At 34.9% G+C, this 10,966-nt stretch overlaps 1 protein-coding gene across 1 annotated transcript in view; it reads left to right on the forward strand.

Moving 5' to 3' along the window:
- Positions 1 to 2,340: 2,340 nt before the first annotated feature.
- LOC124451417 overlaps positions 2,341 to 10,966 on the forward strand; it is a 115,155-nt gene continuing 106,529 nt past the window's right edge. Inside the window, exon 1 of the mRNA XM_047002032.1 lies at positions 2,341 to 2,447. The gene's annotated coding sequence lies outside the window, so the exon portion shown is untranslated. The remainder of the gene's footprint in view (positions 2,448 to 10,966) is intronic.

Below are 10,966 nucleotides of genomic sequence, written 5' to 3' on the forward strand. Positions count from 1 at the left end.
AGCTATCGTTAATATTCACGTTTATTTTTTATTTCTCGGCCTTTGGGTATATCTCCCAAAACACTGCGTTTAATAAATATAATGGCATAAATTTTGAAAAAAAATATGTACGCTAGTTTTGTGCTCAGTCAGATCTTCTAAGAAGAATTTTTTTAATCTTCTACATCAACCGACTTAGCGAGAAAATAAAAATGATTTAATACAGTATGAAGTGTGATTTGCGTACATAATGAGAATGACATGATTCTTTCATTTCACTAAGGAGTCCTTTTTACTTAAAATATTGCTTTAAACATGAGCAATGTGACGAATTTCTACATTACTCACGGTAATACGCTTAGCAAAATAATATTAGCACACACCATTCGACATTTTTCTCCCTTACCATGAAGTGAAATGTTTTATGCCTACCAAATACATCCCTAATGATATAGAGAAATGATAACACCAAATACACAGAGATTAATCTTGATAGTAGATAGTTTGAGATTGAGATTTTTAAACTACAATGTGCTTCTCAGCGTCATTTCACATATGAGACTAGCATTATCTTAATGACTATTTTCATTGCATCCTTTACTGTTGTATCGACAGGGTTTTTCTCATAGCTAAGTAATTATAATTGCGTCCAGTTGATGTTTGAAATGTATTCGTAAGTTACAATGGTTTATTTAATAACAAAGTTTCTTTATAAAATGAAGTGACTTGTGCAATAATATGCATGTATGGAATTTTTGGTTAATAAATTAAAAAAATCCGTTTACAGCCTCCAAAATCGTGTCATAACATTGACATTTAATCTTGCTTAGATCAATGATCCTCTATTCCTGAGTTAAAACTTGTGAAACTTTATAAGATTTAGCAGAAGTCCTTTCGAATTTGACTAATCTCAATGTTATTTTGTACTCTGCATGAGGTTCTTATTTATGTATTTTTATTTCTATAACAATTGTTTTTAGTCAGTGATGTATACTTAGTTATATAACTAGAATGTTCTACATAGACGTCATTAATGTGTTTTAATACTGTTTGTTGAAGGAGATCCTGACTCACTCTTCATCTTCGTTCGTTATGTAAATGTGTTTATGTAACAAAACTTACATGGATAAAAGATTGATGTAACAGTAAGGTATGAATTATGATCACCATTTTTTAACTGATATTTAAGTGGTCGCGTTCTTTATATTAAATCTCTCGTCTTTGTAAGGTATGCGACATGTAAAGAACTAAAGCAAGCATAATTTTGTCTACACGGTCGTCATATATGAAGTCTTATTTCTAAAACGAAGGTAATTTGTCGAAAGTAAAGCGAGATTCTGAAACTATATTCCTAACTTTACATAGCAAATTTGCTACTAAAGCATCTTGATAATGTATGACCAAACATTCAAGAGAAATTATATTTAAGTTGTTACACCAACTTTCTAACTATTGACAATAAGCTGCATTGTAAAGGACAGCAAAACCTGTTGAAAAATATGGTGGAGGCAGAAAAACATGAGAACATTTTCTACATGTAGGACGCTAAATTTTTCTTTATAAAGTATACTTGTCTTTGAAAAAAGGGGGATCTGTAAACTTTTATATAAGGGCGGGGGCACATGTTCAATCATGCATCAACGCCCTTCTTTGCTGACGCCACTTTTGAATATCGCTGTGTGTTTAGCAAAATGTTGATAGTTGTATACAACAAACTATTTCTTTTAAAAGTAAGAAAATTTGAAAAATAAACAAATGTTAAACACTGGAAGAGTGTATTTACACACAGAGGAAGAACGAACCTGAATCTATTTTGTGAAATGTTGATTCATGCAGCACAGTGTCCTTTTAAAATTATACTTTTGATCATGTTTGTTTAACAGTTTTAAGGTTTACTTTCATTGCATCCTTCACTGTTGTATCTACAGTGTTTTTATTGATCATAAATAATTATAATTGCGTGCAGTTGATGTTTGACATGTATTCATAATTTACAATGGTTTATTCAATAACAAAGATTTTTTATACTATGAAGAGACTTGTGCAATACTATGCATGTATGGAATTTTTAATTAATGAAGTAAAAAAATCCGTTTACAGCTTTGAAAATCATGTCATAATCATTGAAATTTAAATCCTGTCTTAGATCAGTGATGATCTATTCCTGAGTTAAAACTTGTGAAACTTTAAAAGATTTAGCAGTAATCCTTTGGAATTTGACTAATCTCAATGTTATTTTATATATTCTGTATGAGGTTCTTATTTATGTATTTTTATTTCTATGACAATTGTTTTTAGTCAATGATGTATACTTAGTTATATAACTAGAATGTTCTACATAGACGTCATTAATGTGTTTTAATACTGTTTGTTGAAGGAGATCCTGACTCACTCTTCATCTTCGTTCGTTATTTAAATGTGTTTATGTAAAAAAACTCACAAGGATGAAAGATTGATGTTACAATAAGGTATGAACTTTCATCACCATTTTCAATCTTATATATATGTGGTCGCGTTGTTTATATCAAATCTCTCATCCGTTTGTTAAGTATATGACATGTAAAGAACTAAAGCAAGCGTAATTTTGTTTACACGGTCTTCATTTATGAGGTCTTCTAAAACAAAGGTAATTTGTCGAAAGTAAAGCGAGATTCTGAAACTATATTACTAACTTTACATCACAAATTTGCTACTGAAGCATCTCGAAAATGTTTGATTATGCGTTCATGAGAAATCATGTTTAAGTTGAAACACCAAATTTCCAACTATTGACAATAAGCTGCATGGTAAAGGACAGTAAAACTTGTTTAAAAGTATGGGGGAGGCAGAATAACATGAGAACATTTTCTACATGTAGGACGCTGAATTTTTCTTTTTAAGCTATACTTGTCTATGGAAAAAGGAGGATCTGTAAAAATGTATGTAAGGAGGGTAGGGGCGTATGTCCTATCATGCATCACCTCCCTTCTTTGTTGACGTCACTTTTGACTAATCTCTGTGTGTCTGGCAAAATGTTGATAGTTGTATAAAACGAACCATTTCGTTTAAAAGTGAGAAAAGTTTAAAAAGAAGTAAAAGTTAAACTCAAGAAAAATGTATTTACACACAGAGAAAGAACGCGATCGTAGCTATTTTTTGTGAGATACAGAACAGAGCTTTGCAGAACAGAGCTTTAAAATTATACTTTTGATCATATGTTAGTTTAACAGTGTTAAAGCTTACTTTTATTGCATCCTTTACTGTTATATGCATAGTGTTTTTTAATTGATCATAAGTAATTACTATTGCGTGTAGTTGATAATTAAAATGTATTGATAATTTACAATGGGTTATTCAATAACGAAGGTCTTTTTATAATATAAACTGACTTTTGCAATAATGGAATTTTTGATTAACGAAGTGGAGAAATCCATTAAAAAATTCAAAAATTGTGTCTTAATCATTCACATTCACATCCTATTTTAGACAGGTGATCCTCTATTTCTGAGTTAAAACTTATTAAACTTTATATTATTTAACAGTAGTCCTTTGGAATTTAACTAATTTCAATGTTATCATGTACTCTACATGAGAATCTTATTTATGTATTTTTATTTCTATAACAATTGTTTTTAGTCGGTAATGTATACTTAGTTATAGAATAATACTGTTTTTTGAAGGAGGTCCTGACTCATTCTTCATCTTCGTTCGTTATTTAAATGTGTTTATGTAACAAAACTCATATGGATGAAAAGTTGATGTTTCATTAATGTATGAATTATGATCGCCATTTTAAACTAATATGTATGTAGTCGCATTTTTTATATTAAATTTCTTATCTTTTGTTAGGTACGTAACATGTAAAGAACTAAAGCAAGCATAATTTTGTCCACACGATCGTCGTATATGAAGTCTTATTTCTAAAACAAAGGTAATTTTATGTAAGTTAACCGAGATTTTGTATTTACATTTCTAACTTAACAATATTTATACTGAAGCATTGCGCAGTATGAAGTATGACTATAAACAAATTAGGAAATTGAACGAGACTTACCTGAAGTTGAAGTTCAATTGGGATTCTATTAGCATCTACAGAGCAGAGATTACACAAGATACTACGCATGCGCACATTGGTTATATTTCAAAGATAGTGGCCACATGAACCACCTAAATGTGCATATGAATGATATGCAGGGATGCAGTAACATGATGGGTGGGCGTGTAATCTCTGCTCTGTAGATGCTAAAAGAATCCCAATCGAAATTCAACTTCAGGTAAGTCTCGTTCAATTTCTTAATTCTATTAGCATCTACCGCAGAGATCCCACGAGATTTGAGAGTCATGTGGACACACTTCATGCCTACACGCAAATACGATATTAAGTTATAAACTTATTTTAATTGGAGATGTGTCAAACATACCCAGAAATAATAACAACTATGAATTTAAAGTATTTCCTTCTATTGCACAATACATGCAAGTATATGTGTGGTGAACTCCCTGCCAAGTTCAACTACAGAGAATTCTCATACAATATCTTTCTTATTGGGACGCTGAAAGAATGGCATTCCCAAATTCAACTTCGCCACTTTGAGACACAACGTTTTTATTGTAAAACCGATGAAAAACGCAATCAGCCTTCCAACTTGCAGCTTTCAGTATAGAGTTTATCGAAACATTACATTGCTTCGCTTTACTGGTGGCTGCGGCTCGTGTACTATGTGGTCTGAACGTTTCTATATCAATTCCTGCAGCTTGCATGACAACCTTTATCCAACGAGATATAGATGACTTTGATATTTTATGAAAAGGTCGAATTGTGCTAAGAAATAGTTGATTTTACTGACCCCAAATGGGAGCAGTGCGTTTAATATATTCTTCCATGACTGAGATAACACATAGTTGGTGGTCGGCAGGGAACTTTGGTATCACTAAAGTAGGTTGAATGCGTGTTGGTCCAGACTGTTTGACAAGTTGGTCGATATAAAAGGTGTATGAGTCCTCTTCCTTCTTTACAGTTAAGAGGTTCATGAGGTGGAGTGATTGGACACGCTGCCCTGTGACCAATGCACAGAGCATTACCAACTTATGAGTTAGCTGTTATAGGGTTAAGTCTTCTACTGCGGGATGTGTCTTTAAATACTCTACTACAATAAAGGTGTCGTAGGTCACTTGGTATCTTGGTAGTGCTGGTCATGAATGGAACACTCCCTTCATAAATCTCTGAACCATAAAATGTGTACCAATCGTAGAATTCCATTCAGTAATAACGAATGATAATAACATACTTCGGGCAGAGTTTATGCAACTGTAACTCATCCTTTGATCAAATAGATGCTGTAGAAAGTCTAGAACTACCTGTAAAGTTGGATGAAGAGATCTGCATTCCATTTATTAACATAGAGTTGCCAATTGCTAAGGTACGCCTGATATTGTTTTTGTGTTCCTGGCCGCCAGGAATTAAGTATTGTTGCTTGAGCCTGTGGGGAAATGCCCTTACTTGAGAGAGATCTCCGGATAAGAGACAAGCTATCAGTCTCAGTCTCCCTTTGAGTAGATGTTCTTTTGTTTGATTGGATGGTAAGCTCACGTTGCTTTTGTTTTTGGGTAGGAGAAGGGGTCGGTGAAATATTAATTTTGCCAGCATCGGATACCAGGATTGAGTTGGCCAATTCGGCAAGATGAGAATTGTCCGTGCCTGGGGCATTTCTACTTTTTGTAAAACTTGTGATATAACACTAAAGGGTGGAAAAGCATAAAGAAACATCTTACTCCAATCAATGCAAAAAGCGTCAATAGTCCACGGCTGTGGATCTGGATGCCACGTGACATAGGGTTTAAGTTGATAGTTTAATCTCGAAGCAAACATGTCAACTTCTGGGGTACGAAAATATGCTGTTATTTCAGGAAATAATTCAGCATCAAGCCTCCATTCTTTTGAATCATCAAATGTTCTGGAAGCTTTGTCAGCCACCACATTAAGTTTCCCAGGGATATAGCTGTCAGTTAGCCATATGTCCCTGATTCTGCCCCACGCCCATATTTCCCTTGCAATTTTATTGCAATGGTGAGAGTGGCAGCCCCCCATGTGGTTAATATATGCAAGGGCCGTGGTATTATCGGTGATTACTTATTGTGGGTGTAGGCTAGATCTCTACAGAGAGATTGTAGCCCAAGCAATATTGCTTTGGGTTCCAGACATTTAATGTGCGAGTCTTTTTAGAGTGTCATGTACGTTTTGCTCGCATTCTGACTAGAAGTAACCCATTAAAAAAGAATCATCAATGTAACCGCTACAAATGTGCCCAAGCTCCCTCAGCTTAATATACAGGCTTGAGTATCTTTGTAAATAAGCGTGGAGCGGAAGATAATCCTTGAGCAAGGCATGTGAATTGGTACAGATTACCTTTCCACATAAATTTTAAGTATTTTTGATGCTCTCTGTGTATTGGTATTGCGTAATAGGCATCTTTAAGGTCAACGGATGCCATGTAGCACCCAGGTCACATGAGCTGAGTACAAGTATGGATGTATTCCATTTTAAAGTGGTGATATGTTACAAATGTGTTGAGCTCTTTTAGGTTTAATATCATTCTAAAAGATCCATATTTCTTTGCTCTAGAAAGATATTGCAGGTAAACTCGCGCTATTCATGCATGCTTGTAACAATGATACCTTTCTCTAGAAATTTTGTAACTTGACGATCGACATTTTGAACTTCTGAAGGAGACATTTTTATAGAGTGGGGTTGTTTCAGCTGGACTGGGTCTATAAGAAAATCAATCTTGTACCGGCTTACAGGTGATAAAATGGAAAGATCGTGAGTTAGCTCCCTCCACTTCCCAATAAATTTTTGTATCCGACCTGCAAATATACTACAATCATTGTCTCCTCCAGATATGATAAAAGTACTACACCCGCGTTTACTAGAACTTACACAGTTGAGAATATGAGTCACTCGTTTCTTAGTGTTTCCCCTTGTCACGACTTTCCTCTTGGATTGGTTTTGATAATAGTTGCGTCGTTTGGGTCGGCTTTGCAAATGACCGCCCCGACGTGGGAATAAAAAAGGTATATTGGAGTTATATGAGCTGGTCGACCGTTGATCGCTACGTTTCCGTTTTTGGCTTGTTAGTTGCTGTGCAGCCTTTTTGCTTTCTTTTACTGTTTTCAGGCGTTTCTTTAAATCATCACCAAACAGTTCTGCAGCAACAGATTCTTTGTTACTACAGATTGCCTTGTAATTTTCATCAAGGTCAATTTTGAACAAGTCTCTGCGGCACATGTTCAGATCATGATTAGCTGAAGCGAGAAGCACAATATATGTGGACAGCCCATCCCAGATAACCTCTGGTGTTGGTGCAGGTGTTGTGGGCTTTGTTCCAAGAGAGTTACTAATCGATTCCGCAATTTGAGAAATCAAAATGAGGCCCTTTATTAAGGCTTCTTGTAATTTTTGTAGACGTGCATCCATGCTACGTGTGGATTTCTTAGCAATGTCCCAAATTTCTGGGTTCACCTTTGTAACTCTTAACAGCTCACAGTTTTTGGGACGTTTTACTTCTTCCTTCCGTTTTGATAATGTTTGTTCGTTTAGTCCAGTGAACAAAATGCTGGTCAGGATTTTATAAATTTTAGTTGGCAATGGTTGGTCTGTCGGTTAATTCTCAGTCACTTCGTGAATCAGCTCATCTACCAAAGCATCGCTTTGGTTTGCTAGAGCTGAAACTGTATCTGCAACTACAGCAGCAGCCCCGTTGGTTGAGTTTTCGTCATCAGTTTCACATTCAGACATAACATCACCATCGTTCATTTGGCGTGCAGCATCATAAGCCTGCTGGAGCTCTTTTACGACAGGAGCAAAAGTATTCATCCAGTCAGTAAGTTGATCGACTTTCCTGTTAAGGTCGTCCAAAGTGGTTCTCCCGCCATTTCCTTCTTCTAGGAGATTGTTGTTGTTCGCTTTAGCAGAGTTTTTATACCCGGCCCCGCCAGATTTGCCCATTTTCAATTGTAGACGAGACCGTTTCTGTTCCGGTTCATCGTCTACATTCACGTCTCTTAATAAGCCCGACAGCATCGGATTAGGATGGTTATGCAAGAGCGTCAGATCGTCTGATTGCTCAATTGCTTCGTTGACTTGTGCCATTTGTTGTTGAATAGATTATCTAACCCCAGAAAAAGAGTTTGCCGCGCAAACTCAGTGGTTATGTAGGTGTTTTGTCCTGTATTGTTTTATGGAACTTTTTTGTCGTTCTACACAGCAAGATAGCAAATTATTTCATGGATTATTCGTATATGACCAAACACGCCATCTGTAATGGCGGTGAGCAAGGTAGAGAATGACCAATGTGCGCATGCGTAGTATCTCGTGGGATCTCTGTAGTAGATGCTAATAGAATCAATGTTTTTTTTCCATTCTTAATGAAAATCGTTTGAATGATTCTATAAGTGACTTTTAAAGCTATTATTAATACCACGTCTGAAAAGTAGGTTTAATTTTTTGTTTCAAATTATCCACTGTAAAAATTGCGGCTCTTACACGAAGAAACGGATTGATAATAAATAATTCTGAGTCTGTGATGCGCTTGACATACACAGATGCCACGTCATAAAGTGACATTTCTTTTTAAATATAATTAAACTTAAGTAAACAGTACAATGTACAAATGTAAAGTAAAGATTAGGTTCCAGGGGTCAAAATGAACTCATGATAACGTATATATTTCATCATCAATCATTATTTTTCAATATAATTACACTTTAGTAAACAATACAATGTATAAATGTAAAGTAAAGATTATGTTCAAGTGGTCAAAATGAACGCCAGATAACGTACATATTTCATCATCATTCATTTTGCACGTAATTTATTCTTAGATGAACTTTGATTTAGCATGTACACTGAGAAACTGAAATCAAGATACTTGTTTTGTTTTCCAACGTGTTTAACTGTTTTAGTTACTTGAATTAAATGGAGTAACAACACAAAGTCGAGAAATTTTCACTGACTGTCAGGCCAGGCCCGCAGTGAGGTGATAGGCAAGGGGGCATTTTGCCTTGGGCCAGTAATATAATAGAGGAAGTCGTCTCCCCATTTGGACTCATGGAAATGCCAAAATTAAAGTTTATAGAAAAAGTAATGAATGATTTGTGTATTATTTGTACTTTTCTTACGTTATCGCATCATGCAGAAGACATTCATCAATTGCTAACTTTTTAGAAATTCTCGTAGCAACTTCAAACGGAATCACGCTATAAGTGTTATCAATATGAGCAGACATGTGGCTAGAATGTAAAATTTTGGGGATTAACAACATTTTTTTTGGAGGGGGAGTTGTTGACGTCAAGTTATACTGTGTTATTACAATAATATAATTTATCACTAGTTAGTTTTTGTGGGTAGCCGCTGTGCATGCACGGCTAACCACTTTGCCATACTGAAAAAGTGTCTGAGTGAGGCAGTGAGGCAGGCAGTGTTTTCTCGTCGTGATATCCTCGGCTGTGTCATCGGTGATAGTCGCATATACGAACGATCACGAATAGAATTTTTTTAAGTAATGTCAATACTTATGTTATTTCCATAAATTCGTAAAAGCACTATTGCTAATGTGCATTTAATACAAACAACAAGTTTTTTGAAAATAGACATGTTTTGACATCTCATGATACCATCTTCAGTATGAGTGAATAACATATATGTTATTCTACAATTACCTATGATTTTGAGCGTATAATCTGCACTTTGTTTTAGTGACAACAGTCAAACCCGTGCAGCTGAAAATATCATTCATTTATTCGCTTTACTGGTGATTACAAACGTCAAATATATCCTACGGGGGGCTACTGCAGTTTGGCGGACAACTTAAACGCTGACCCAAACTCTACCCTATAATCACAAGCAAAAACGAGCCTGCGGCTACAAGCACTTCCGGTGTCCGCTAAACTGAAGTTTAGAACAATTTTAAATTGGAACAGAATCATCAGCAATATAGTCCTATCAAAATGTTAATAAGCAAATATTCATACAACACAGCAAAGCAGTTTGATATATCTTGTTAAAAGAACGACGTATCTCTTCACCACACGATTGTTAGACAAATAAGATATATTATTTATCAACTAGCAGTTACTATCGCAAGGTAAATGCTGCCTCTCGCGTCGAGTAGGCGAAAAGATTATTATTTTAAGTGTTTTTTCATTGTATCAAATCTACTATTTTAATGCCTTGAAGTAAAATCAATTACTCGGTCATGTCACCAGGCAGTGAACACAATTTTTATCGAGAGAAATAAATAAAGCACACAAGTCTTTATAAATGACTTGTAGTCCTATTTTTAATTTATCGTTTTAACTTTTGTAAACATTTTGTAAATTTTAAATTATACGTTTTTTCACAAACTCATTCCTTATTTTTCGAATAAAAAATGGTTTCGCCACCTAATAAATTAAAGGTTGAGGAAAATGGATCTCGTTGTGCTCATTTTTTACATTGCAAATTGATGCTTTTTGCACAAACTCGTTCTTCATTTCTAGCTTGAAAAATGGCTTCACCACCTTCAAAACTTAAGTTTGAGGCAAACGGATCTCGTTTAAGTAAACTTTTGATAAATAAAGGAACACAAGCCTTAAAAACAACATTGAAATTCATTATAAATCTTCAATCGTCAAACTTAAAAGATAAACTTAATGATCCTTCTATCAAGAGTAAATTGACATCAATAAAATTCAAAGTCATCAGCAAGGAGCAATGGAACCTCCTTTACCCGTCAACTGGTTCACCTGACATTGAAAACTTTGATATTTCATTATTGACTGTCTTGTTGAGAAATATATGTAATCTAACAGCGCCACATGGTGGATGGAATAATCTTCCTTCCTCTTCAGATACCTCAGTCTCAGCAGACATTGCAAGAATAAAGTTTTATCGAAACGAAGTTTACGGTCACATAACTAAAACTAGTGTAGATGATAGTGAGTTTGAGTACTTGTGGCAGAAAATTTCAAA

Source organism: Xenia sp. Carnegie-2017, unplaced genomic scaffold, assembly GCF_021976095.1.
Source record: "Xenia sp. Carnegie-2017 unplaced genomic scaffold, XeniaSp_v1 HiC_scaffold_24, whole genome shotgun sequence".
In the NCBI taxonomy this organism is placed as follows: Eukaryota; Metazoa; Cnidaria; class Anthozoa; order Malacalcyonacea; family Xeniidae; genus Xenia; species Xenia sp. Carnegie-2017.